The 26,909-nt window shown below is 48.7% G+C and overlaps 1 protein-coding gene across 4 annotated transcripts in view; it reads right to left on the bottom strand.

Annotated features, from left to right (window-relative positions):
* Positions 1–26,909, bottom strand: part of sema5ba (sema domain, seven thrombospondin repeats (type 1 and type 1-like), transmembrane domain (TM) and short cytoplasmic domain, (semaphorin) 5Ba) — a 423,201-nt gene that overhangs the window by 297,275 nt on the left and 99,017 nt on the right. For all 4 annotated transcript variants that reach the window (XM_085986838.1, XM_085986837.1, XM_085986839.1 and 1 more), the window contains one exon: positions 5,869–5,921. The gene's annotated coding sequence lies outside the window, so the exon portion shown is untranslated. The remainder of the gene's footprint in view (positions 1–5,868; positions 5,922–26,909) is intronic.

Here is a 26,909-nt window from a genome sequence, read left to right as displayed (position 1 = left end):
ACAGGAACAAGGATGTCTTGCTGCAGTTGTATAGGGCCTTGGTGAGACCGCACCTTGAGTATTGTGTGCAGTTTTGGTCGCCTTATCTGAGGAAGGATGTTCTTGCCATGGAGGAAGTGCAGCGAAGATTCACCAGACTGATACCTGGGATGGCAGGAATGATGTATGAAGAGAGATTGGGTCGATTGGGCTTATACTCACTGGAGTTTAGAAGAAAGAGAGGGGATAATGGCCGATCCCTTATCCTGAGACTCTACCCCCTAGTTCTAGACTCTCCAGCCAGGGGAAACAACCTATCAGCATCTACCCTGTCGAGCCCCCTCAGAATCTTATATGTTTCAATGAGATCACCTCTCATTCTTCTAAACTCCATTGGTCAAATCTAACTCGCACTTCATGAAATTTTTTGACCTTGAGGTGGTGAATTTAGGAGACATAAAGGGGGTCGGATCTTGAACTTTGTGCGATAGTGTAAAATGGGCAATAGCAAGTCGGCGGCTCGTTTTACATCTCGCCCCATTATTTTGTTCCATCGACTTCAATCAAGCCTGGGCTTCTCCTGCCAGCTGCTTGCCTGAGTGGACCCTTTTCTGCCAAGCAGGAGTGTCTGGCGCTGATGGGATTGGTTCGACTGGGACGCTGCCCATTGCCAAACAGCCGACTGGCACTTACCCTATGACGCAAGAAAACTACTAGGCACTTGGTCTGAGCGTTAAACAAAGCTTTAATCAACTGTTTCACAACATGGAGGTCTAGTTGTGTCCTTCACTAGTTCCTGTTAAGAATGTCCTGCGCAAGCTGGGCCCGTGCCCGAGTATTTATACTCTCCCTGGACAGCGCCACCCGTAGACCGCTCAGTATTATTTCATAAGTCTTTCTTTCATGCATGACTGATTCATGTCAGCCTATGTGAAGAAGAGTCACTTGAGCAAGGGCACACGAGCACCGGTGGAGCTATAGGTCAGGAAGAGTCCATGCCTTCATGGAGAGGAGGGGAGAGCAGCTGGGGCAAGGAAATTGTAAATACATAACGGTTCAATTTAGCAGTATCAGAGTGCACCCCATTGAAAGTGAGGGGCAGAAACCGCAACCTATTTGATGGTTTGTCACATATTCCGGACCCAAGCTTGCATCTACTGGCACCGGATCCTGACCTTTCCCCAGGTTACAACAGTGACTACACTTCAAAAGTACTTCACTATCATCCGTGGCTCAGTGGGTAGCACCGTCACCATCTGAGTCAGAAAGGTTTGTGGGTTCAAGTCCCACTCCAGAAGCTTGGGCACAAAAATCTAGGCGGACACTCCCAGTGCAGTGCCGAGGGAGAGCCGCACTGTCAGAAGGTGCCGCCTTTTGTGGATCAGACGTAAAAACCGAGGCCCCATCTGCCCTCTCTCAGGTGGACGTAAAAGATCCCTTGGCCCTATTTTGAAGACGAGCAGGGGAGTTATCCCCGATGTCCTGGGCCAATATTGATCCCTCAATCAACATCACTGGAAAAAAAAGATGATCTGGTCATTATCACATTGCTGTTTGTGGGAGCTTGCTGTGCGCAAATTGGCTTCTGCGTTTCCTACAGTGGCTACACTTCAAAAGTACTTAGTTGGCGGTGAAGCACTTTGGGACGTCCTGAGGTCGTGAAAGACGCTATATAAATGCAAGTTCTTTGCTTACCTAATATAATTTGCCGAGGCACACCAGGCTTTGGACTCCAACACATGATACCCCAGAGCTTTATTTTGGTAATACAAGAAATACAGAGGAGCGCTCAACCTGGCTACTCTCTCACATCCAATTCTTCTTCTTAGGCAGTCCCTCGGAACCGAGGATGATTTGCTTCCACATTAAAAATGAGTTCTCAGGCGACTGATGAGTCCAATGCGGGACCTACAGTCTCTGTCACAGGTGGGGCAGACGGTGGTTGAAGGGGCGGGTGGGTGGGGTGCTTGGGTTAACGTGCGCTCCTTCCGCTGTTTGCGTTTGGCTTCCGCTTGCTCCTGGCGAAGAGACTCGAGGTGTTCGGTGCCTTCCCGGATGCTTCTCCTCCATTTTGTGCGGTCTTGGGCCAGGGATTCCCAGGTGTCGGTGGGGGATGCTGCACTTTTTCAAGGAGGCTTTGAGGGTGTCCTTGAAGTGTTTCCTCTGCCCACCTGGGGCTCTCTTGCCATGTCGGAGCTCCGAATAGAGCACTTGCTTTGGGAGTCTCGTATCGGGCATGCGGACGATGTGACCAGTCCATCGGAGCTGATCAAGCGTGGTCAAAGCTTCGATGCTGGGGATGTTGGCCTGAGCGAGAACACTCTCGCTCTCAGTTAGGGGAATGCTGCTGGGACATGGCAATACGCTGCGCCCTGCCCTAGTGAGCAAGAAAGTAGGATTTTCTACTTTTGTTTCGGAGATTTCCACGTGCGTGCGTCACCACCCAGTAGTCCGGGATTAATCTTTGTGCCCTTGTCTAATTGTGAATGGGTGTCATTATTCTCACTGTCTGCGGAAACTCTCTCCCTATTCAGCTCCGAGTGCAGCGCATAGCGGCTTTGCGAGGAATCAGAAACTTGCAGCCTCCAACAACACTCAAGAAGCTCGACGCCATCTAGGACAAAGCAGCCCGCTTGATTGGCACCCCATCCACCACCTTAAACATTCACTCCCTCCGCCACCGGCGTACCGTGGCTGCAGGGTGTACCATCTACAAGATGCACTGCAGCAACTCGCCAAGGCTTCTTCGACAGCACCTCCCAAACCCGCGACCTCTTCCACCTAGAAGGACAAGGGCAGCAGGCACATGGGAACACCACCGCCTCCAAGTTCCCCTCCAAGTCACACACCATCCTGACTTAGAAATATATCGCCGATCCTTCATCGTCGCTGGGTCAAAATCCTGGAACTCCCTCCCTAACAGCACTGTGGGAGCACCTTCACCACACGGACTGCAGTGGCTCAAGAAGGAGGCTCACCACCACCTTCTCGAGGGCAATTGGGGATGGGCAATAAATGCTGGCTTTGCCGTCGACGCCCAGATCCCATAAACGAATTATAAAAAAATGACTTTTAACCCCTTCACAACTGCAGCAGCGCTTAAGGACTTGGGGCAAAATACGATCGACATAGTTTGTTCTGAGAATGAAATGCATTTGCTCAGAGATAAAAGTTGTTTCGGCACAAATGCTTGTTTTGACTCTTGTTGACTTTTGAACAATTTTCGTCTTTTCACTTTCCTCCCCTCCAGATGCCGGCTCAGGCTGGTATCCCCTCTCCAGGGTCTGGGAAGGACACAGAAGCAATGTGTGGGGAAAGTGCAATAGAGATTTACTCGGGTTATATCAGAACTGAGAGGGTACAACCATCAGGATAGCTTGCACAGGCTGGGGCTCTTTTCAATAGAAAAGAGAAGGCCGAGGACTGAGAGGAGGAGAACTTTCTTCACTCAGAGGGTGGTGAATCTTTGGAATTCTCCACCCACGACGGCTGTGGAGGCTCAGTTGTTGAGTATATTCAAGACAGAGATCGATAGGTTTTTGGATATTAAGGGAATCAAGGGATATGGGGCGAGTGCAGGAAGGTGGAGTTGAGGTATGGAATGGCGGAGCGGGCTCACACGGCTGAATGGTCTACTCCTGCTCCTATTTCTTATGTTCTTATGACCCAATAGAGGTCTTTAAAATTATGAAGGGGTTCGGTAGGGTAGACTTGGAGAAAATGTGGGGAGTCCAAAACTAGGGGCCAATATGGAATGCAGGAGAAACTTCTTTACCCAGAGAGTGGTGAGAATGTGGAACTCGCTACCACAGGGAGTGGTTGAGGCGAATAGTATAGATCCGTACAAGGAGAAGCTAGATAAACACAGGAGGGAGAAAGGAACAGTAGGACATGCTGATAGGGTTAGATGAGGTACGGTAGGAGGAGGCTCGTGTGGAGCATCAGCGCCGGCATCGACCGGTTGGGCCGAATGGCCTGTTTCTGTGCTGTAAAATCCTCTGTCATTCTGTGTACTCCTTGGCTGCCCTATGACCCCCCCAGTGTCTCCTGTGAGAACCTGGACAGTGCGCACCAGCATCACATCTGGACCCGATCCTGTCCTCACCTGATGCCCGTGCATATTAAACATTTTCCCCAATGATCGGGAGTAGGTACCCTAGCTAATATTTTCCCCTCCTTAATCCGGGGGCCACTGGGGCCGATTGTAGGGTTAGGCTGAGATCAAGCAACTCCGCCCACAGCAAGTAATTCAAGCCGGGACCTTCGGGTCCCTTTTGTTCAGTGCCACGCCAGGGTCAAGTGTCACGCCAGGGTCAAGTGCCACGCCAGGGTCAAGTGACACGCCAGGGTCAAGTGCCACGCCAGGGTCAAGTGCCACGCCAGGGTCAAGTGCCACGCCAGGGTCCAGTGCCACGCCAGGGTCCAGTGCCACGCCAGGGTCCAGTGCCACGCCAGGGTCAAGTGCCACACCAGGGTCAAGTGCGTCCACCATCCTATTCTCATGGGGAAGTCAGTTCATTTCATATTTTTTTTTAAAATATCTGTTCCCTTTCATGCTGTTTTGCTCACCATTCCTTGGCGAATCAAGAGTGCAGGCAAGCGACGTACTCCCCAGGCATTGCCAACGTACTCCACTCCTGCGGGAACATGTCTGGTACGCCCCCGCCCCACCGGCCCTCCTGACCACAAGTTCAAATTTGGAAACTCTCATGAAACCCTGAAAGAAAGAAAGACTTGCGCCTTTCACAACCTCAGGACGTCCCAAAGCGCTTTACAGCCAATGAAGTACTTTTTTGAAGTGTGCTCACTGTTGTAATGTAGGAAACACGGCAGCTCATTTGCGCACAGCAAGCTCCCACAAACAGCAATGTGACAATGACCAGATAATCTGTTTCTTTTGTGATGTTGATTGAGGGATAACTATTTGGCCCAGGACACCAGGGAATCACTCCCCTGCTCTTCTACCAAATAGTGCCGCGGGATCTTTTACGTTTTGCCGTCTCATGCGAAAGACGGCACCTCCGACAGTGCAGCGCTCCCTCAGTACTGCGCTGGGAATGTCATCCTAGATTTTTCTGCTCAACCCTGCTATGAATTTACATCCCACGGTTCCGAGGGATGTGTATTGGAGATCTAGTTACCCTGCGTAGTTCGACTTTTCAACTCTCGCCAGGAGTTATGGAGGGCGGAGGATGACCAGGACCAGCAAACCGCCAGCCAGGGTTCCACTCTCCACTGCCCCTTGCTGGACAGTGGGTGCCGCGAACTGGATTAAGCTCAACGGTGAGCTGCTTCCCCCCACGGTTGAATACTCACCGACTGCAATCACTCTTTCTGAGAAAGAGAGAGAGGGAGAGGACTAAGTACAGAGGCTGTCAAAGCCCATGAATCTGTACCCTAGCGCACGGGAGCACATTCGGGAAAGGGAAACCGGAGAGAGAGAGAGATACAAAAAACATACAAAGACCTGGGCAGCAAGCGCATTGCAACATTAACAGTCAATCCGCTCACCCAAAGCATCGGCTGATTCCTCTTTCGCCATAAACGCACCTGGTTCTGTCCAACCCCTTCATCAGATACACTGGGGCGGTTAGCTTACCTCGTCATACCTTTCAAAGTCTTCGCACACAGCTCTGTTCCTCCACGTTGAGTCACTTTCCCCTCTCCGTGAATACCCTCTGTGTCTGATTTGCCAAGTTGCTGCCGCTGGGGCCCCCTCTCACAAACGAATAGGAGCAATGTGACCAGAGGAAAAAGCCACCAAATTCACCATGCCTTACCCACAAAGGGGCATGGTGAATTGGGATGACTAACAATGGCGCACAGACGGATGAAACCAAGATGGGGCTTACTAATATGCTAAAATGAAAAGGGTTTTAAAACTCTTACCGTAGCCGCATCACAAGTGTGTCGTAACTCTTGTCCGTATGTTCCCGTATAACCTGTAAGAGAAAGTGGGAAGACCCAGTTGGTAAAATTGGCTCCTTCAATTTGAATCATATCAGAAGAGACCAGGTCATCCAACAGAGAGGAACTTTCAAAGTCAACAGTGAAGGCTCATAACTGCACGCTTGGAATTTGCTTTAACACAGATTTAGCAATAGGAGATTAGTGAATTGGCCCCCCAAGCCCTCTCCGAAGGTGTTGCTTCCTGCTGCAGGGTGGGCTATCTCCATACCTCACCCGAGTGAGCACGCTCACGAGAGTCAGTAGAGAGAGAAGAGAGAAAGTTTAAAAAAAGCTCCTTTCACGCCCTCAGGATGTGCCAGCCAGTGGCTCAGTGGGTAGCACTCTCTCGCCGCCGAGTCAGGCGGCTGTGGGTTCAAGTCCCGCTCCAGAGACCTGAGCACAAAAAAAAAAAAAATCTAGGCTTACATTCCAGGGTAGTGCTGAGGGAGTGCTGCACTGTCGGAAGGTGCCGTCTTTCGGATGAGACGTTAAATCGAGGCGACGTAAAGGTTCCCCTGGCACTATTTGGAAGAAGAGCCGGGGAGTTATCCCCGGTGTCCTGGGCCAATATTTATCCCTCAAACTACATCACTAAAACAGAAGATCTGGTTATTATCACGCTGCTGCTTGTGGGAGCTTGCTGTGCACAAACTGGCTGCTGAGTTTCCTACAACAAAAGTACTTCATTGGCTGTAAAGCGCTTTGGGACGTCCGGTGGTCATGAAAGGCGCTATAGAAATGCAAGTCTTTCTTTTTTTTTCATTCAAGATGTCCTGAAGTGCTTCACAGCCAATGAAGTACTCTTTGAAGTGTCGTCACTGTTGTAACGTAGGACGCACGGCAGCCAGTTTGCGCACAGCAAGCTCCCACAAACAGCAATGTGATAATTCCCTGAAGGCGTTCAGTTGGGTTTTTACGGCAATCTGGCAGTCTGCGTGGTTATTTTTTTTTCCTGAAACCAGCACACAAATTTATTTTACTGAATTCAGTTTCGCAATTTACCTTGGTGGGATTGTGAACTCACAGCTCTGGGTTGCTAGTCCAGAACCGTAACCACCCGATTACACCAACCTCAGCGCAGGACTTGTTATGGTGCAACATCCCGTAACACATCCTGTCAATCTCTATATGTGCCCGGCGTCATACAGCTTGATGTGCCCAAGTACCGCAGGTTTGCATACGAAGTCCCTGCTGCAGTAAAAATGCGCGGCCTAGAAGTTCGTCTTGGGCGGCGGTGCAAAACCCGCGGTATCAGATCGGCCGCCATTTTACGCAGCGCAGTCAATGCAACATAATATCAGGTGCTGCGTATAGAATTGTAGAAAGGTTACAGCACAGAAGGAGGCTATTCGGCCTGTCGAGCCCGTGCTGGCTCTCTGCAAGAACACTTCAGCTAGTCCCACTCCCCCGCCCTTTCCCCGTAGCCCTGCAAATGTTTTTCCTTCAGGTAATTATCCAACTCCCTTTTGAAAGCCGTGATTGAGTCTGCCTCCACCACCCTTTCAGGCAGTGCATTCCAGATCATGACCACTCGCTGAGTAAAAAGGTTTTTCCTCGTGTCGCCTTTGGTTCTTCTGCCAATCACCTTAAATCTGTGTCCTCTGGTTCTCAACCCTTCCGCCAATGGGAACAGTTTCACTCTATTGACTCTGTCTAGACCCCTCATGATTTTGAACACCTCTATCAAATCTCCTCTCAACCTTCTCTGCTCCAAGGAGAGCAACCCCGGCTTCTCCATCTATCAACGTAACTGGTGTCCCTCATCCCTGGAACCATTCTTTTAAATCTATTCCGCACCCTCTCTAAGAACTTCACATCCTTCCTAAAGTGCGGCGCCCAGAATTGGACACAATACTCCAGTTGAGGCCGAACCAGGTGTTTTATAAAGGTTCATCATAACTTCCTTGCTTTTGTACTCTATGGGCTGGATTTTCATTAAGGAGGCGGGACTACAACTTTCGGGGTTGTAGTCCCTCCTCCATTGAGTTGTAGCCAACCCACGCGATTTTGATTTTGAAATATCAGCGTTTGACAGCTGTTTGAAGCTGTCAAACACTGACAATCTGTACTCCAGGTTAATTCCTTCCTCTCAGGATGATTTAGAGATCTCAACAGAACAGAAAGCAGAATGCTGGAACTTTTGACAGCTCGCGGCCATTCTGCTTTCTGTGCCGGTGAGATGAGGGACTCCCGAGACCTGAAGGAAGAAAGGCTGTAAAGATAAGTAAAACTTCTTTAAACACACCAAACACACTTACCTCTGCACTCATGCACCCATCACTCACCTGAACACCGGACATCTCAACCCCTCCAAGCCCTTCAGTCCGACGGCCCGCCTCGCTAACTTGGCGTGGTTTTGAGCTGTCGGGAATCCCACACTTCAAGAATGAAAATAGGGATTAGGCTAAAAACTGCCTGTTAACTACCTGTTAACAGGCAGTTAATTGACACTAATCCCCTTCCCGCCTCAGGGAGGCGGGTCCCAGTGCGGGTCGGGTACCCGCCTCCTTTGAAACTCGCATGGAGGCGGGTTGGGTTCGTGCCCCCCCGATGTCGGGATTTTAAACCCCCACATGCCTCCAATCCCGCCTCCACAGCCCAAAGACAACCCTGCCCTATGCCTCTGTTTATGAAGTTCAGGATCCCGTAAACTTTTTTAACCGCTTTCTCAACCTGCCCTGCCACCATCAGTGATTTGTGCGCATATGCCGGGTGCAGCACGGATAACGTGCGGCCGATCCAATACCGCCCGAGATGAATTTCTAGGCTCCCGTGTCTGAGCAATAACAATCACTGGCTCTAAACATCTCAATGAAATTGGTGTGATTTACTTAGCGCACCTCCTAGAGCCTTTTTTGTTCAGTAAAAGATCCAATAAAGTAGATGAAAAATGTTTTAACGATAAAAGAATTACCATAAAAATCAGGTTTACAGGCGTCACCTTCAAGAAGGTTACACAGTCGGACAAACCTGGAGAGGTGACCGAGACCATCTGGTATAAAAGACAGATGCATCTGTGTCCTGTACAGCATTAAAAAAAAAAGTACTCCTTTCGCAAGTCTTCTCACTCTGTGTATAACAGTATTCAGAGCTAGCACCGTTATAGACTGAGTCGCATAACGTTATGAGACACTTTAGATTGAGTTTAGCACCACAGAAGGCAACAGCATTTCTTTCTTTCATTCTTTTCATTGCTAGCATTTGGAATACTGTGTCCAGTTTTGGTCTCCTCACATGGTGGGTGATATTCAGGCTTTGGAAAGGGTTCAGAGGAGGAGCCACTAGACTAATTCCCAGTTTAAAGCATCTTAGTTACCAAGATAGGCTAAAAGAGTTGGGACTCTACACTTTAGAGAAGCGTAGACGTAGGGGTGATCTGATTGAGGTTTATGAGATGATGATCGGAATTGATTGTGTTCCAGTTGACGGTTTGTTCCAATTAATAGGTTAGGGAGGACCAGGAGTCACAATTGTAAGTTGTATAAGGCCAGATCTAGGTTGGATGTCAGGAGGTGGTTCTTTCCCCAGAGAATAGTGGGCCTCTGGAACAGGCTGCCGTCTGGTGCGGTGGATGCTGATTCAGTGAATTCCTTCAAACGAGAGCTGGACCTGTTCCTGGCTGGGGCGGAGATCACCTCTTACAGAAGGTCGGCACTGCAGGGAATTCAGGGACAGAGTGGTCTCCTGGACTAGTTTCGGTTGCCTAGATGGGTTGGAGAGGAATTTCCCAGATGTTTTCCCCCAAATTGGCCTGGGTTTTTTTAAATCTATTTTTTTGCCTCTCCCAGGAGATCCCATGGTTTCGGATGGGGTGGGGAGTGTCTATATTGTGATGCACAAGGTATCGCGATTGTGTGGGGCAGGCTGGATGGACCAGAGGGTCTTTACCTGTCCGTCATTGTTCATATGTTTCTATGTACTTTCGTACGACAGGAAAAGTTTCTAATGGGATGTCTAGTTTTTCTCTCCATTCGATGGCCTCCTGAGATGCCGAGTGGAGAAATGAGGTGCCTCCCGCAGCAGATCTCAGTGGGCAGGTTGATGTGATGTGTTCCACGGTCTGGGACTCATGGCCACAGTCGCACTTCGGGGCGTCCCTCATCTTCCATTTGTGGAGCAGGTGGCCTCATTGTCCAATGCCCGTGCGGATTCGGTTGAGCGCTGCCCACTGTCTTCGAGGGAGGTCGAAGCCAGGGACCTCTGCTGTTGGATCAGTGATGAGGTGTTGGTTCTTTATGTTGCATGCATCCCACGATTCCATCCATCTGGAGAGTGGGTCGACACCAGCTGCCTGAATATTGGCTGCGGTTTCCCAGAATGGCTGGAAAAACTGAGATGGAGGCGGGGGTGGAGGGGACGAACAATTAAGGACCTGAAACACATAGAAATGAAACCACAGTGTGTAAAAAAAAAACTCCTGAACTACCCTTAAAAAAGCAGCTGACCAACGTCCACCCACCACCCTCCATTCCTCGCCTCTGAGTCAGAAGATTGTGGGTTCAAGTCCCACTCCAGAGACTGGAGCACAAAAATCTAGGCTGACACTCCAGTGCAGTGCTGAGGGAGTGCCGCACTGTCGGAGGTGCCGTCTTTCGCATGAGACCGAGGCCCCATCTGCCCCCTCAGGTGGACGTAAAAGATCCCGTGGCACTATTCCGAAGAAGAGCAAGGGAGTTATCCCCGGTGTCCTGGGGCCAATATTTATCCCTCAATCAACATCACTAGAAACAGATTATCTGGTCATTATCATGTTGCTGTTTGCGGGAGCTTGCTGTGCGCAAATTGGCTGCCGGGTGTTATAAATCTCATCATTCATCAAGAAACTACTCGTGAAATAACGCTGGACAGCCAGCTGGTGGCGCCGTCCAAGGAGTATAAATACTCGGGCGTCGGCCCCAGCTTGCCCAGGGACATTTTGTAAGACAGGAACTGGTGAAGTACAACTAGACCTCCATGTTCTGAAACAAGTTGATTAAAGCCTTGCTTTATACTCAAACCAAGTGCGTAGTGAGTTTTATTATGTCACCGGGTTTCCTACATTACAACAGTGACTACACTCCAAAAGTACGTCATTGTATGTAACGCGCTTTGGGACGTCCTGAGGTTGTGAAAGGCGCTGTTACATGCAAGTTCTTTCTTTTCTGTTATGGTAGTGAGAGTTAAACCACACGAACAAAAGAATCTTGAATACCTCCTCCGTGTGACCAGCAGCTGCCTGAATCACCCAATCTAATCTGCAACACGCACAAGTACTTTATGACCAGGATTAGGTAGCTGGGAAGCGATTGCTTGGAATTCATCCACCCTGGTAATTTGCATCCAATTATTTAATGCTTTCTTTCCTACCCCCCCACCCTCCCCTCAGGAATTCCTGTGCTTCGGAGGCTGAAACTCAAAGCATTCTTCCAGATCGCAGGTGAAAGAGGTTACGCAGTGTTCGTAAGTTTAATTTGAAATAATAATGAGCTGATTGTTGTCTTCAATTGGCATTAATTCAATCTGTGAACAACATAATTGCAACCTGCAGCTGGAACCAAAGCTCTGGCAGCAGAACATATCAGTGCTGTTTATTTCAAGGACTACCTAACATTTCCCCCTCCTCCCCTGAACGTGCCGGGATACGGTTCCCTCGGACACTGTTGCCTTCCGGTACCTTGCCGGAAGTGCCCGTTTCTTCATATAGGAATGGCAGGCTATTCTCCCATGGGCACCTCACAGGCGAGCGAAATCCTGCCGCACCTGGAGTCTGCGCTAACCAGCTGGATAGGAACTGGGAATGGAAACCCTGGCTGATCACCCACCCCCTCCCCCCGTCCTACTCATTGACATTGGTTAAATCAGCGCAGAGCAGGCAATGGCCAAGGTGGTCGAACTCGGACTGGACTGGGTCGATGCTTTGAAATCAGCTAATTCGGCTGGAACCGGGAATTGAACCTGGGACCTTCCGTTTTTGTACAGCTCAGCGATGTCCTGCCGTTGCCAACTGAACTATCCTGGGAGGCGATGAATTGGCTAGGACTCCTGCTCCTGGCCACAGTCCAGTGATTGGAAGGTGCGCCTTTGTGGACATCAAGTGAGGAACTTGACTGTGAGGTCTACTATGGTCAGATAGTTTTTTTTTATTCATTGATGGGATGTGGGCTTCGCTGGCTAGGCCTGCATTTAGTGCCCATCCCTAATTGCCCTTGAGAAGATGGTGGTGAGCCGCCTTCTTGAACCGCTGCAGTCCATATGGTGTAGGTACACCCACAATGCTGTTAGGAAGGGAGTTCCAGGATTTTGGCCCAGCGACAGTGAAGGAACGGCGATACAGGTCCAAGTCAGGATGGTGTGTGGCTTGGAGGGGAACTTGTAGGTGGTGATGTTCCCATGCGTCTGCTGCCCTTGTCGTTCTAAGTGGTAGAGGTCGCGGGTTTGGAAGGTGCTGTTGAAGGAGCTTTGGCGAGTTGCTGCAGTGCATCTTGTAGATGGTACACACTGCAGCCACAGTGCGCCGGTGGTGGAGGGAGTGAATGTTGAAGGTGGAGGATGGAGTGCCAATCAAGCGGGCTGCTTTATCCTGAATGGTGTCGGTTACGTCCGTGTATAATCAGACACAGACTGCGGAGAACGGTACAAACGGTGTTTACTCAACGTGGCTCAGACTGCAACTGAACTGTACAGATTACTACTCAACATTATATACAGGTGTGGTCACTGCCGGTACTACAGTATACATGAGCTGCAAAAAGTAGTTCCCCCCCTTAAAGGTACATACATTACAATTCCTCCCCTTTTAGATTAACAGTACCATAACCCTCATTTAACAATTAAATATCAAACTAATTACAATTAACACTTTTAACATGCAACATTAGCTGAAAATAGTCTATTTATAAATTCAGTCTTTGGGGAGGCTTCCTGATCCTTTCTGGATAGCGCCTTTCCCAAGTGTCTTGCTCTTGGTGCGGAGGCGATTCTGGCCCCCTGTCGTCGGTTGGTTCATCAGCTTCCGATGCTACTGTTTCTGGGGTAGATGCTACCTGTACGTCGGGTTCATCACCAGGTACGTATGGGCAAGGCATGGGGTTGACTTGTCCCTGTGACTCTAGGATCTGGTCAGCATGGCGTCTCACGATGCTCTCCCCAACGTCCACGGTGTACATTAGTGGGCCCTGCCGTGTGCATATCGTTCCTGGCTGCCATTTTTCTGTTCGGTAGTCGCGGGCCAAGACTGGTTGCCCTACATTGAAGCTCCTTGTTGGCTTCTCATGGATGTGCTGGAATTGCTTACTCTCAACATCTCTTCGTACGTTTGGTCTGAGCAAATCCAGGCGAGATCTTAACCTTCGGTTAAAGAACATCATGGCTGGGGCCTGGTGGTGACTGCATGTGTCGCATTCCGGTAGGCGAACAGGAAATTGTCCACCTTGTGCTGCAGCGGAATGTTGTCATTGTACATAGCCTTTATTGCCTTCTTAAAGGTTTGTACGAACCTCTCAGCCAATCCATTTGTGGCTGGATGACACGGGGCGGATGTGTAATGCCTTACCCCATTCTTTTTCAAGAACCTCCGGAACTCTTCGGACACAAACTGTGGTCCGTTGTTGGAGCAAATCTGTTCTGGCAAGCCATTCCTGGCAAAAATGGTCCGTAGGACTGCAATAGTTTTCTCCGTGGTGGTGGAGGACATTTTGATGACCTCAGGCCATTTCGAGTGCGCATCCACGGCTATTAAAAACATTGAGTCCATGAATGGACCAGCAAAATCAATATGCACCCGTTGCCATGGAGATGAGGGCCACTCCCATGGGTGTAGAGGGGCCTGTGGTGGTGCATTTTGGACTTTCTGGCATCCTGAGCAGCTCTTGGTCAGGTCCTCGATTTGTTTATCGATTCCCGGCCACCACACATACGCCCTAGCTAGGCTTTTCATTTTTACCCCTCCCAGATGACCCGCATGAAGCTCATTGAGCACTCTATCCCTTAACTTGGGTGGAATTACCACTCGGGATCCACACATCAAGGTCCCCCGGCACACTGACAGCTGTTCTCTCCTTGTCGAGAATGCTGGCAACAGTGGGTCGCCATGTGCTGGCCATCCCTTCACCGTCAAATCATACACCCGAAACAGTGTCGGGTCATTTCGGGTTTCCTTTTCGATACAAGCGTTAGTTACCGGTAGGTATTCAACTATAGTCGAATGGAATATTTCGACAGGATCCACTGCTGGTGCTTCCTCCGCAGCAGGCAGTGGCAGGCGTGATAGCCCATCAGCATTTCCATGCTGTTTCGTGCCCTTATATTCAATCTCATAGTGGTGCGCCCCTAGAAAAAGTGACCATCTTTGTAGTCGTTGCGCAGTCATCACCGGAACGCCCTTCTTTGGATTAAAAACGGAGACAAAAGGCTGGTGATCAGTCAGCAAGGTGAACTTCTGCCCGTGCAGATAGTGATTGAACTTTTTCACTCCCCACACTAGGCTGAGGGCCTCCCTGTCAATCTGGGCGTAGTTACGCTCGGCTGAGGTTAGTGATCGTGACGCAAAGAGCTCTCTGAGCCGTCCGAGAATTTGTGCGACAGCACCGCTCCAATGCCGTAGGGTGACGCATCACATGCCAACCGAATTGGTAATGCTGGGTTGTAATGGGCCAATACCTCTTTCGATGTGATTAGTGTTTTGCTCTTCTGGAAAGCTTGTCTACATTCGTCACTCCACTTCCATGGCACACCAGTTTGCAGTAGGGTGTTCAGTGGGTGTAGTATTGTAGACAAATTTGGCAAGAACTTATGGTAGTAGTTTACCAGCCCGAGGAACGACCTCAGTTGTGACACATTTTCCGGTGCTGGAGCCTTGACTACTGCCTCAATCTTCTCTGGGGACTTATGTAACCCCTCTTTATCGATAACGTGGCCACAATACGAGATCTGTGTTCTAAAAAACTCGCATTTGGGGCGTTTAGCTCGGAGCCCATATTCCTTCAATCTAGTGAGCACCTGCTCCAGGTTGGCAAGGTGATCACTGTCATTTTCGCCCGTGACAAGGATGTCGTCCAAATAACACTGGGTCCCTGGGATCCCTTGCAGGACTTGTTCCATTGCCCTCTGCCAAATAGCCGGAGCTGATGCTACCCCGAATACCAGCCGGTTGTATTGGTAGAGACCTTTATGGGTGTTGATTGTGAGGTATTTTTTTGATGCTTCTTCTACCTCCATTTGCAGATACGCCTGGGCCAGATCAATCTTAGTGAAGCGTTTCCCTCCAGATAGCGAGGCGAAAATATCTTCAATCCGCGGAAGTGGATATTGTACGGTGTGAAGGACCGGGTTCACTGTTACCTTAAAGTCCCCACAGATGCGAACCTTCCTTGGTTCCCCAGGCGTGCTGCTCAACGACTTTTTCATCACAGGGACGATGGGTGTAGCCCACTTGCTCCAGTCTACCTTGGACAGTACACCTGAACGTTCCAGACTCTCCAGCTCTGCTTCGACGGCCGGGCAGATCGCATAAGGCCTTAAAAAATTTTGGACTTGCGTTTTCTTCAATTTTAATCGTTGCTGTCATGCCTTTTAGTGTTCCGAGTCCTTGCTGGAACACTTCTTTCGCGTCAGTTAGGATCTTTGACAGTCACCCAGGTGTGACGTCGTCATCCTTTTTGTCAGCCACAGTCAGTGCCTGTATGGAATGCCAATCCAGTTGTATTTTCCGGATCCATTCACGTCCCAGTAATGGTGGTCCTCCATCTTGCAATACATACAGGTCTAGTTTTGGTGTTTCCTTACCGTTATATAGAACGGTCACCCTTATTTTTCCTTTGGGGTAGACTTTTTGCCCCGTGTACGTCTTCAAAATAATTTTTGTCTCTCTCAAGGGTATGTGTGAGAATAGCCGCTCATAGTCCCGTCGGTTTATGACTGTTAGGGCTGATCCTGTGTCCAATTCCATCTTTACCTGGACTCCTGCTATCTTGAGAGTGACCCAAATGGTTCGGTGATCCTTTGTTGTGATCACATTATGTAGTTTCAGACAACTCAGTTCCCTGCTTTCGGAGTCGTTATCACTCTTTTGTTCGTCTGAACTATTCTCCGTTATCTTATGTACCTTCTTGTACTTTCCTTTGGTCAGTTTCTTATTGCTGGTTTTCTTTCCCGACCTGCAGACTCGTGCTATGTGTCCTACTTTTCCACACTGTCTGCACACTTTGTCTTTGAACCAGCAATCATTCTGGTCGTGTGTTGTTCTGCCGCAGCGATAGCACTTCTCTGTTCCATATGACATTTCGTTTGTGCCATATTCTTGCGGTCTCTGTTGTATCTCTGCAGCGCCCCGTGCTGCTGCTTCATATGATACCGCAATGCTGAAAGCCTTTTCCAGCGTAAGGTCCTTTTCAGATAAAAGCCGTTTCTGGGTTCCTTCACTTTGAAGCCCACACACAAACTTGTTCCTTAAGGTATCTGCCAGTCCCGCTCCAAACTGGCAGTGTTTCGATAGTTTGCGCAGTTCTGTTAAATAATCAGCATTGCTTTCATCCTTATGCTGGTTCCGTTTGTGAAACTTGAATCTTTCTGCTATCAGCAGCGGTGTGGGGTTTAAATGTTCCTTTAGTATAGTTACTATGTCTTCAAAACTCTTTTCCATTGGCTTCGTTGGGGTTACTAGATTTCGCAATAACCCCTACGTCTTTGCACCCATTAAATTCAATAATACCGACGCTTTCTTGTCATCTGACACCTCATTTGCCTTGCAGTACACCTCTATTCATTCGACATATGTAGTCCAATCTTCGACTTCATTGCCAAATGCGGTGATACTGCCACTCTTCGGCATTTTGGGTGTGGTTTAAAATGGCGTCTCCCAATGGCTTAAAATGGCGTCTCCTGCGCTTTCTTTCCTCCCCCGCTGCTGCCGGTTCTCGTGGCAATGGCGGCGCCCTGTAGGTTTCGCGCGCTTCTCCTGCACTGCTGCCAACGCCGCTCTCGGCGGTCCTCGTGGCAATGGCGGCGCCCTGTATGTTTCGCGCGCTTCTCTCTCCGACGCTGCTCGGCCCCTGAACACTGGCTGCGCCCTGTGCACTCTGCTCTCTCTCCCCCATCGACGCTGCTCGGCCCTTTGCTGTGCTGCTCGGTCGGGCTCTAGCCCGCCGCTGTCCAGGAAGGGTCTGCGCACTACCTGTTGCCAGCCCGTTTCGCTGGACCACCTCGACTGGAAAGCCAAGCCTGGCTCTCGACAGCCTCCCCCACAATTCTCGAGTCTCTGCTAGATGACTGGGCGGTTGCCTGTGGTCGACGCCCGTGTCTCTGGCCTTGACCTCCAATCCACTGATCTCCAGGAACGAATCCCCGGGAGGTGATGCAGAGTTGCAGGTAGGTTCGAAATTGCCTCGTCGCCAATGTTACGTCCGTGTATAATCAGACACAGACTGCGGAGAACGGTACAAACAGTGTTTACTCAACGTGGCTCAGACTGCAACTGAACTGTACAGATTACTACTCAACGTTATATACAGGTGTGGTCACTGCCGGTACTGCAGTATACATGAGCTGTAAAAAGTAGTTCCCCCCTTAAAGATACATACATTACAGTGTTGAGCTTCTTGAGTGTTGTTGGAGCTGCACTCATCCAGGCAAGTGGAGAGTATTCCATCACACGCCTGACTTCTGCCTTGTAGATGGTGGAAAGGCTTTGGGGAGTCAGGATGTGAGACACTCGCCGCAGAATTCCCAGCCTCTGGCCTGCTCTTGTAGCCACAGTATTTATATGGCTGGTCCAGTTCAGTTTCTGATCAATGGTAACCCCCAGGATGTTGATAGTGGGGGATTCAGCGATGGTAATGCCATTGAATGTCAAGGGGAGATGGTTAGAGTCTCGCTTGTTGGAGATGGTCATTGCCTGGCACTTGTGTGGTGCGAATGTTACTTGCCACTTGTCAGCCCAAGTCTGCCAACTCTTGCCATCTCGACCCGTGAGTAAAGAACGGCCCCTTGGGAAAGGCACTAGAGGCCAGCTGGTCCCCATGGAACCTCAGGTCAGCGCCTTTAGGAGGCGGAGAGATGGAAACATAGAAACATAGAAAAATAGGAGCAGGAGTAGGCCATTCGGCCCTTCGAGCCTGCTCTGCCATTCAATATGATCATGACTGACCCTCTATCTCAATACCATATTCCCGCTCTCTCCCCATACCCCTTGATGCCTTTTGTGTCTAGAAATCTATCTCCTTCTTAAATATATTCAGTGACTTGGCCTCCACAGCCTTCTGTGGTGGAGAATTCCACAGGTTCACCACCCTCTGAGTGAAGAAGTTTCTCCTCATCTCAGTCTTAAATGTCCTACCCCGTATCCTGAGACTGTGACCCCTCGTTCTAGAACCCCCAGCCAGGGGAAACATCCTCCCTGCATCCAGTCTGTCTAGCCCTGTCAGAATTTTATACGTTTCAATGAGGTCCCCTCTCATTCTTCTAAACTCTAGTGAATACAGGCCTAGTCGACCCAATCTCTCCACATACGACAGTCCTGCCATCCCAGGAATCAGTCTGGTGAACCTTCGCTGCACTCCCTCTATGGCAAGTATATCCTTTCTTAGGTAAGGAGACCAAAACTGCACACAGTACTCCAGGTGTGGTCTTACCAAGGCCCTGTACAACTGTAGTAAGACATCCTTGCTCCTGTACTCAAATCCTCTTGCAATGAAGGCCAACATAACATTTGCCTTCCTAACTGCTTGCTGCACCTGATCACAGCAGAATTCAGAGACAGTCATGGAATAACCAATGCTTCCAATCCCTTTCCAGTCCCTCAAAAAAAAATGGATAAATATCTGGTCAGGAATAGGAACGGGAGCAGGCCATTTAGCCCCTCAAGCCTGTTCCACCATTCAATGAACTCATGGTTCATCTGTGGCCTAACTCCATAAAGCTGCCTTTGCCCCATATCCCTTAATACCTTTGGTTAACAATAATCTATCAATCTCAGATTTAAAATTAACAATTGATCTAGCATCAACTGCCATTTACAGAAGAGAGTTCCAAACTTCTACCACCCTTTGTGTGTAGAAGTGTTTCCTAATTTCATTCCTGAAAGACCTGGCTCTAATTTTTAGGCTGTGTCCCCTAGTCCTAGACTTCCCAACCAGCGGAAATAGTTTCTCTCTATCTACCCTATCAGTTCCCCTTAATATCTTGAAAGCTTCAATCAAATTGGATTGAAGAATATAGGGATGCATATGCCAGGGATAATCAAATACTCAATGGAACGCCATGGTTCCTGCATTGCAGGTGTCAAGGAGATGTGAGTTGTTGAACAGCAATCAACCAGGGTTGAATGAATGGTGGAGAGGCAAGGATTGAGAAATGACCTGAACTTTATGGTGTCAGCTGTGGCTCAGTGGGTAGCACTCTCACCTCTGAGTCAAGCCCCACTCCAGAGACTTGAGCACATAATGTGGGCTGACACTCCAGTGCAGTGCTGAGGGAGTGCTGCACTGTCAGAGGTGCCGTCTTTTACAAGAGCTGTTAAACCGAGGCCCTGTCTGCCCCCTCTCAGATGGACGTAAAACATCCCCTGGCACACTATTCGAAGAAGAGCAATGGGAGTCCTCCCCAGTGTCCTGGGCCAATATTTATCCCTCAACAGATTATCTGATCATTATCACATTGCTGTTTGTGGGAGTAGGGTCCATGTTAAGATAGATCATAAATGAAAGCAGTGGTTGATGGGCTGAAGGGCCTTTTCTCATGCCATGCTTTCCTACGTTGAGTGGCAGCTTAGCCAGTTGGTGGCACCCACACCGGAGTCAGAAATCGACTCTGGTACTTCATGGCTGAGCCTCCAGTGCAGTACTGAGGGAGTGCTACATTGTCGGAGGTGCTGTTCATGAGATGAGACGTTAAACCGAGGTCTTGTCTACTCTTTGGTGGATATAAAAGATCACATGGCACTAAACAAAATGCCCAGGTCAACATTCCTCCCTGAGCCAATACCCCCAAAAACAAACCAACTGGTCATTCACTTCCGCGCTGTCTGTGGAACCTTACTGTGTGCAAATTGGCTGCCCTGTTTGCCCGCACCTCTAAGTGATTCCTTGTACAGTAAACTCTTTCGTATCCGGCACCGACGGGACCAGGATGGTGCCGGTTGATTAAAAATTCCGGATAACAGAGGGGTAGGCAATTTTTTTTAACACAAAAATAATACAAACCAGTGACTAACTCGGCTACCGCGGGAAACTCGGACTTGGAAAAACGAAAAATGGATGGATTCGGCAGGATTACTGGCTGTCTATTTTGCCGGTTATTAAAGAATTCCGGTTGATTAGGTGCCGTTTAAACGAGAGTTTACTGTATGCGATCCACTTTGAGAGACGTGGTAAACCATTATACGCTTCCCCCCCTTCCCTTTCCCCGCCATTCGCGGCCGTGCCTTCAGCCATCTAGGTCCTAAGCTCTGGTATTCCCTCCCTAAACCATGCCGCCTCTCTACCTCTCCTCCTTGAAGACCCTCCTTAAAACCTAGCTCTTTGACCACGTTTTTTGGTCACCTGCCCCAATATCTCCTTCTTTGGCTCAACGCCAAGGTCTGTCTGATAGTCGCTCCTGTGAGGCGTCTCGGGACGTCTTACAACGTTAAAGGCGCTACGTTAATACAATTTGTTGTTGTTGTCTAAAGTCTTTCATTTCCTTTGCTCCTGCTGTGTGGAATTCCAACAGAAACCGTCTTTCCCATTTACTCCCACTCTACAAAACTGCTGATCCAAATGCGTTTTGTTTTATCTGGCTTATTACTCCATATGCTAGAGTCTATCGACCGCCAGATTGCATCCGATACACCGGCAGATTCCGATAACTAATTCCTCTTAAATGTTTTCTTTTGGTTTCCCTTAGATTAAATTTCTGAATGAGCAATTTAATCAATCATAATTATCACTATCAACATATATTAAAAAAAGGATGTTGTTGCTTGGTAACTTGTTTTGCAAGAGGGAGTTTACTGGGTTTGTGATCAGGCATGCACTGAGGGTGTCTAAGTTTTCCCACTTGAAATAAAATGTAATTACAGCATGAACATTTCTCAGTGCAGCAGAAAAGCCTCCTCTCCGGTTGGCTGAGGCTGCTGCTGCTCGTGGCTGCCCCAGGAAATGAGTCGGGCCCAATAGTTCCCCAAAGCAGCCTCACTCCCCTCTTCATCGCACAAGAAGTTCACTGACGTAATAAAACTCACTACGCACTCGGTTTGAGTATAAAGCAAGGCTTTAATCAACTTGTTTCAGAACATGGAGGTCTAGTTGTACTTCACTAGTTCCTTGTCTTACAAAATGTCCCTGGGCAAGCTGGGGCCCACGCCCGAGTATTTATACTCCTTGGACGGCGCCACCAGCTGGCCGTCCAGCATTATTTCATGAGTAGTTTCTTGATGATGAGATTTATAACATTCATCTTCAGGAGAAATAAGCCAGCATGGAACGAGAGCAAGGCCGAGCGGGGGGTGGGGGGGAATTTGAGCCCGCTGCTTCCGAGTACATGCAACAGAGCCCGAAACCGCAACGCAATACAGGGCCGTTCGGCCCACTTTTGCCTCTGCCTGTGCTAGCTCTGCACCAGAGCTACCGAATCCCAGTCCGTAGAATCACACGGCACAGAAAAAGGCCATTCGGCCCATCGTGTGACTGTGCCGGCTCTTTCCAAGAGCTCTCCAATTAGTCCTGCTTTCCCCTCCTGCTCTTTCCCCATGGCCCTTGAAATGTTTTTCCTATTCAAGTATTTAGCCAATTCCCTTTTGAAAGTTGATCTTGAATCTGCTTCCACCGTCCTTTCAGGCAGCGCGTTCCAGATCACAACTCGCTGCGTAAAATAATGTCTCTGACATGAATCAGTCATTCATGAAAGAAAGACTTATGAAATAATACTGAGCGGCCTACGGGTGGCGCTGTCCAGGGAGAGTATAAATACTCGGGCACGGGCCCAGCTTGCACAGGACATTCTTAACAGGAACTAGTGAAGGACACAACTAGACCTCCATGTTGTAAAACAGTTGATTAAAGCTTTGTTTAACGCTTAGACCAAGTGCCTAGTAGTTTTCTTACGTCAGTCTCCTCATCTCCCCTTGTTCTTTTGCCTTTCATCTAATTCCCTCTTAAATGTTGTGATCGATTTGATTTCAATAGCTAGTTGTGGCAATGCAGTCCATGTGTCAAGTACCCTTTTATGTCAATAACATTTCTTCCAACTTCTCACTTTATGCTTCTCATCTGTCTAATCATGAATTCTGTCCAAATCATTTCACCGCCCGAGGACGAGTTCTGTATAAATACTCCTTAAGTTCCCCAAATGTAATCTGAATCAAAACTTCTCAATATTTGCCCACAGCCACATCTCCTCTGTGCAAACCGCACCCCCCCCGCCAACCCCGCGCCTGCTCAAGATACAGAAACCATCACATCCCGCAGTTACTTTGATCATATCAGTCTATATCTACCTTCAATACCCTTGAATCCTGTTCCCAGGCAGATAATGATTCAGCACCTCTTACCTCCGAAGGCGTCAATCTGTTTCTTTTAGTCAAAACTTGGCTGTAAGGGACTCACTGTACGAGGGACAGCAAACAGTAAATAATCAATGAAAAAGAAAAGAAAGCACGTTTACAAATGGAATTGTGCTCGAGATTGATGAGGAAGTAACATTGGAACTTAGATTAGAATTCTATTCCAGATGTGTGTTCAGCAAAAATCAATGCTTTTCATACCTTCAGGAGTGAAGAAAATTTGTATTGCTTCCCCTTCCCCCACCCTCCCATCCTCCTCCTCCTCCACCTCTCCATCAGTACACTCAGAAAGCGCTAACGTGATAAAATTGCAAAGTATTTACAGCACAGAAACAGGTCTTTCGGCCCAACAGTTCCATGTCGGTGTTTATGCTCCACCCGAGCCTCCTCCCACACCCTCTTCATCTAAATCCAACAACATATCCTGCCAGCGCATTTCACACCTAATCTAGAGCCGTCTTTTGTCTCCACTAGTCCTATCACCATCTCGTCTGGTTTTGAATAGCTCTTAATGTCTCTTCACTTCTCTTTTGTTCTTTCATCCCCATTTCCCAACCCTCAAACTGGCATTTTAATCTGTTTCATTTCCTGTGTTTTTTTCAGTCCTGGCAAAGGGTTTCGACCTGAAACTTTGACTCTGTTTCTCTCTCCACGGATGTTGCCTGGCCTGCTGAGTTTTTCCAGCATTTTCTGTTGTTATAACATATCCTGCCGCTCATTTCTCCATCATCTGCTTATCTAGCTTCCCCTTGAATGCGATTCGCCTCAACCACTCCTTGTGGTAGCGAGTTCCACATTCTGACCACTCTGAGTGAAGAAGTATCTCCTGAATTCCCTATTGGATTTATTAGTGACTACGTTAAATTTATGGTCCCTAGTTCTGGTCTCGCCCACAAGTAGAAACATCTTCTCTACGTCTACCCTATTAAACCCCTCAGTCTTCTCTTTTCTAGAGGAAGTTAGACTGATTATCCTCGCAGGGACTAGCCCTTCTCACACCTACCCCAATTCAGATGGTGCACCAACGCACAATCCCCAACTACCCATTGAAATGTAAACGTGTAAAGAAAGAAAGACTTGCATTTATATAGCGCCTTTCACGACCACCGGACGTCCCTTAGCGCTTTACAGCCAATGAAGTGCAGTCACTGTTACAATGTTGGAAACGCGGCAGCCAATTGGGACACAGCAAGCTCCCACAAACAGCAATGTGACAATGACCAGATAATCGGTTTTAGATGTTGAATGAAGGATAAATATTGGCCCAGGACATTGGGGGATAACTCCCCTGCTCTTCTTCGAAATAGTGCCACGGGATATTTTACGTCCACCTGAGAGAGCAGGCGGGGGCCTGGGATTAACGTCTCATCTGAAAGACGGCACCTCAGACAGCGCAGCACTCCCTCAGCACTGCACTGGGAGTGTCAGCCTGGGTTTTTGTGCCCCCGTCCCTGGAGCAGGGGACTCTGAACCCGCAACCTTCTGACTCAGAGGCGAGGGTGCCGCCCACTCTCACTGGGGCAATAGTGCTGCCGTCAGAAAACATTACAAAGTGCAGGCAGTCTCTCAGCGTCTCCCTCCCGCCGCCATCAGTGCTGCCGCAGCACAGGGTTTGCTTGGAACTGAGCGCCGGGACTTCTTTCCAAGCTGTGTGGCATTCCACCGTTATTCGGGGCGACAGTCAGGAGAATGGACGCCTTAACCTTGGGCTCCATTCAGCTTCACTCTCCCGCAATGAGAGAGAGAGAAACCACTGGTAATCTCCTTTACTTGGAGATATGGCCAAGTCATCTGCAGCACTCGTAAACTGCTGTCAGTTGTTCATTATTCAACTCGAGTATAGTTTTGAGGCACTGCCAAGCACTGTACATCTCAGCCTAATCAAACCCTTATATAAAAAAAAGCCTCGACTGGAATAAGTGTTAGCTGAACCATCTCAAGGCTGAAAGCTCTGAATATATTTCCCCTGCGGACTAAGCAATAACCAACTGATTAATTACTTAGAAAATACAGAGCTTATGGAAGCGACAGTAATGTCTAGGTCACTTAGAAGTGTCTTATTTGACTTCAGCTTCATTACTGCAATTGTTGATATTTTCCCCTTCCCTTCTTAAAGGTAAACCCACACCGCCTGGTCAGAGTTTGAAACTACGAACATCAGGAATAAAGGTGTCAGTGGGCAGCACTCCCTCGCCTCCGAGTCAGAAAGGTCGTGGGTTCAAGTCCCGCTCCAGAGACTTGAGCGCAAAAATCTAGGCTGACGCTCCCAGTGCAGCGCCGAGGGAGCGCGGCGCTGTCGGAAGGTGCCGCCTTTTGGATGAGACGTTAAAGCGAGGCCCCCCTGTCTGCTCTCTCTCAGGTGGACGTAAAAGATCCCTATTTCAAAGAAGAGCAGGAGAGTTCTCCCCGGTGTCCTGGTCAATATTTATCCCTTTAACCAACAATATTAAACACAGATTATCTGGTCATTATCTCATTGCTGCTTGTGGGAGCTTGCTGTGTGTAAATTGGCTGCTGCGTTTCCTACATTACAACAGTGACTTCGCTTCATTGGCTGTAAAGCGCTTTGGGACGTCCTGAGATCGTGAAAGGCGCTATATAAATGCAAGTCTTTCTTTCTTTACACGTTTACATTTCAACGGATAGGTGGGGATTGTGCGGAGGGGGCATGAAATGTTCTTGGTCTTCAAGAATTCTTAATCTGGCGCCGCCTGCTGTGGTCAAATAGCTTTCTGACAGTTGTTGTCTGGTTTAGCACATGAAAAAAAATGGCAGGTTGGGGCAAGATACCAGACTGTGCCTGTTGGTTGAGGGATAAATATTGGACACCGGGGAGAACTCCCCCTGCTCTTCTTCGAAACAGTGCCATGGGATCTTTTACGTCCACCCTAGAGAGCAGACGGGGGGCCTCGGTTCAACGTCTCATCCAAAAGACGGCAGCTCCGACAGTGCAGCACTCCCTCGGTAATCCACCGCAGCGTCAGCCTAGATTTTGCGCTCAGGTCTTGGAAGTGGGACTTAGATCCCGCGACCTGCTACCTCAGAGTCAAGAGCGCAACCCACGGAGGACACTTTATAATTCATCGAATCGTAGGACACAGAAGGGAGGCCATTCGGCCCATCATGCCTGTGCCAGCTCTTTGAAAGAGCTCTCCAATTAGTCCGGTCCCCCTTCTCTTTCTCCGTAGCCCTGTCATTTTTTTTCCTTTTCAAGTATATATCACAATTAATTCGCTGGGATAATGTTGGAACAATAAATTCAGTCGCAGGTGTAAAGATTTAGGGACGGGGAGCGGGAATCACAAGACTGTCATTCCGAACAGTGGTTCCGACAATAGGTGTAAATTATGACCAGGAGCCATGAACACTTTACGAATGTCAGCGGAGATTGAATTACAGCCCGCAACCGTCTGCAATTGTTATTTCTTGCAACGTACAGACCGGAGCTTGGATTTTAAAGGTGTATATCCACGACGTATGCAAAAAAGGTGATGGAGAAGACAGTAATAAATCATCGGTGCGACCACACTTAGAATAGTGTGCACAGTTCTGGTCGCCGCAGTACATGAAGGATATTGCAGCGGCTGAAAGGATACAGAAGCGAGTTACCAGAATGATTGAGGGGATGGAGAGATTGAATTATGATGAGCGATTACGTAAATTGGGCATGCAATCACTGGAAGAGAGAAGGTGGAGAGGCAATGTGATTGCTGTTTTCCAGGATTCTAAAAGGGACTGGGTGATGTTAGACCAGGACGAGCTGTTTCACCTTGTCCGGAACAGTGCAACCAGAGGACACGGTCTGCGCTTGAAGCGGGGGGTAAATTCAAAACTCATCTACGGAAACAATATTTCAGTGAGCGATTGGGCAATCCATGGAACAGGCTCCCTAGGGAGACGGTGGAAGCAGGTAGTATTGATTCATTCAAATGCTAATTAGATAATTTATTTCAGAAAATAACATTTTGGTTATAGCGTATGAGTCATTGGAGACATGACGTGTGGTAAGTGCAGCATGCTCGGGAGGATCAGGTGACCTTGGACCTCAGTGCAATACCGAAGGAGTGCTGCACTGTCAGAGGTGCCGTCTTTTGGATGAGACGTTAAAGATTCCTTGGCCCTATTTCAAAGAAGAGCAGGGGAGTTATCCCCGGTGTCCTGACCAATATTTATCCCTCAATCAACATCACTAAAACAGATTATCTGGTCATTATCACATTGCTGCTTGTGGGACCTTGCTGTGCGCAAATTGACTGCTGCGTTTCCTACATTATAACAGTGACTACACTTCAAAAAGTACTTCATTGGCTGTAAAGTACTTTGTGAACGTCCTGAGATCATGAAAGGCGCTATATAAATGCAAGTCTTTCTTTTTTTAAGCCAACTGACAGAAGTGACCTTCTATCCAGCCAATCCAGATTGAATTTGACTCCAGGTCACAGAGGGGAAAACGTGGCGGGTAAAGCTG

The sequence above is a fragment of the Somniosus microcephalus genome, chromosome 4, assembly GCF_052327205.1.
Source record: "Somniosus microcephalus isolate GS21.2 chromosome 4, FLI_Smic_1.0, whole genome shotgun sequence".
Classification (NCBI taxonomy): domain Eukaryota; kingdom Metazoa; phylum Chordata; class Chondrichthyes; order Squaliformes; family Somniosidae; genus Somniosus; species Somniosus microcephalus.
The sequence above is the reverse complement of the archived record's forward strand: the minus strand, read 5'-3'. Positions and strand labels throughout refer to the sequence as shown.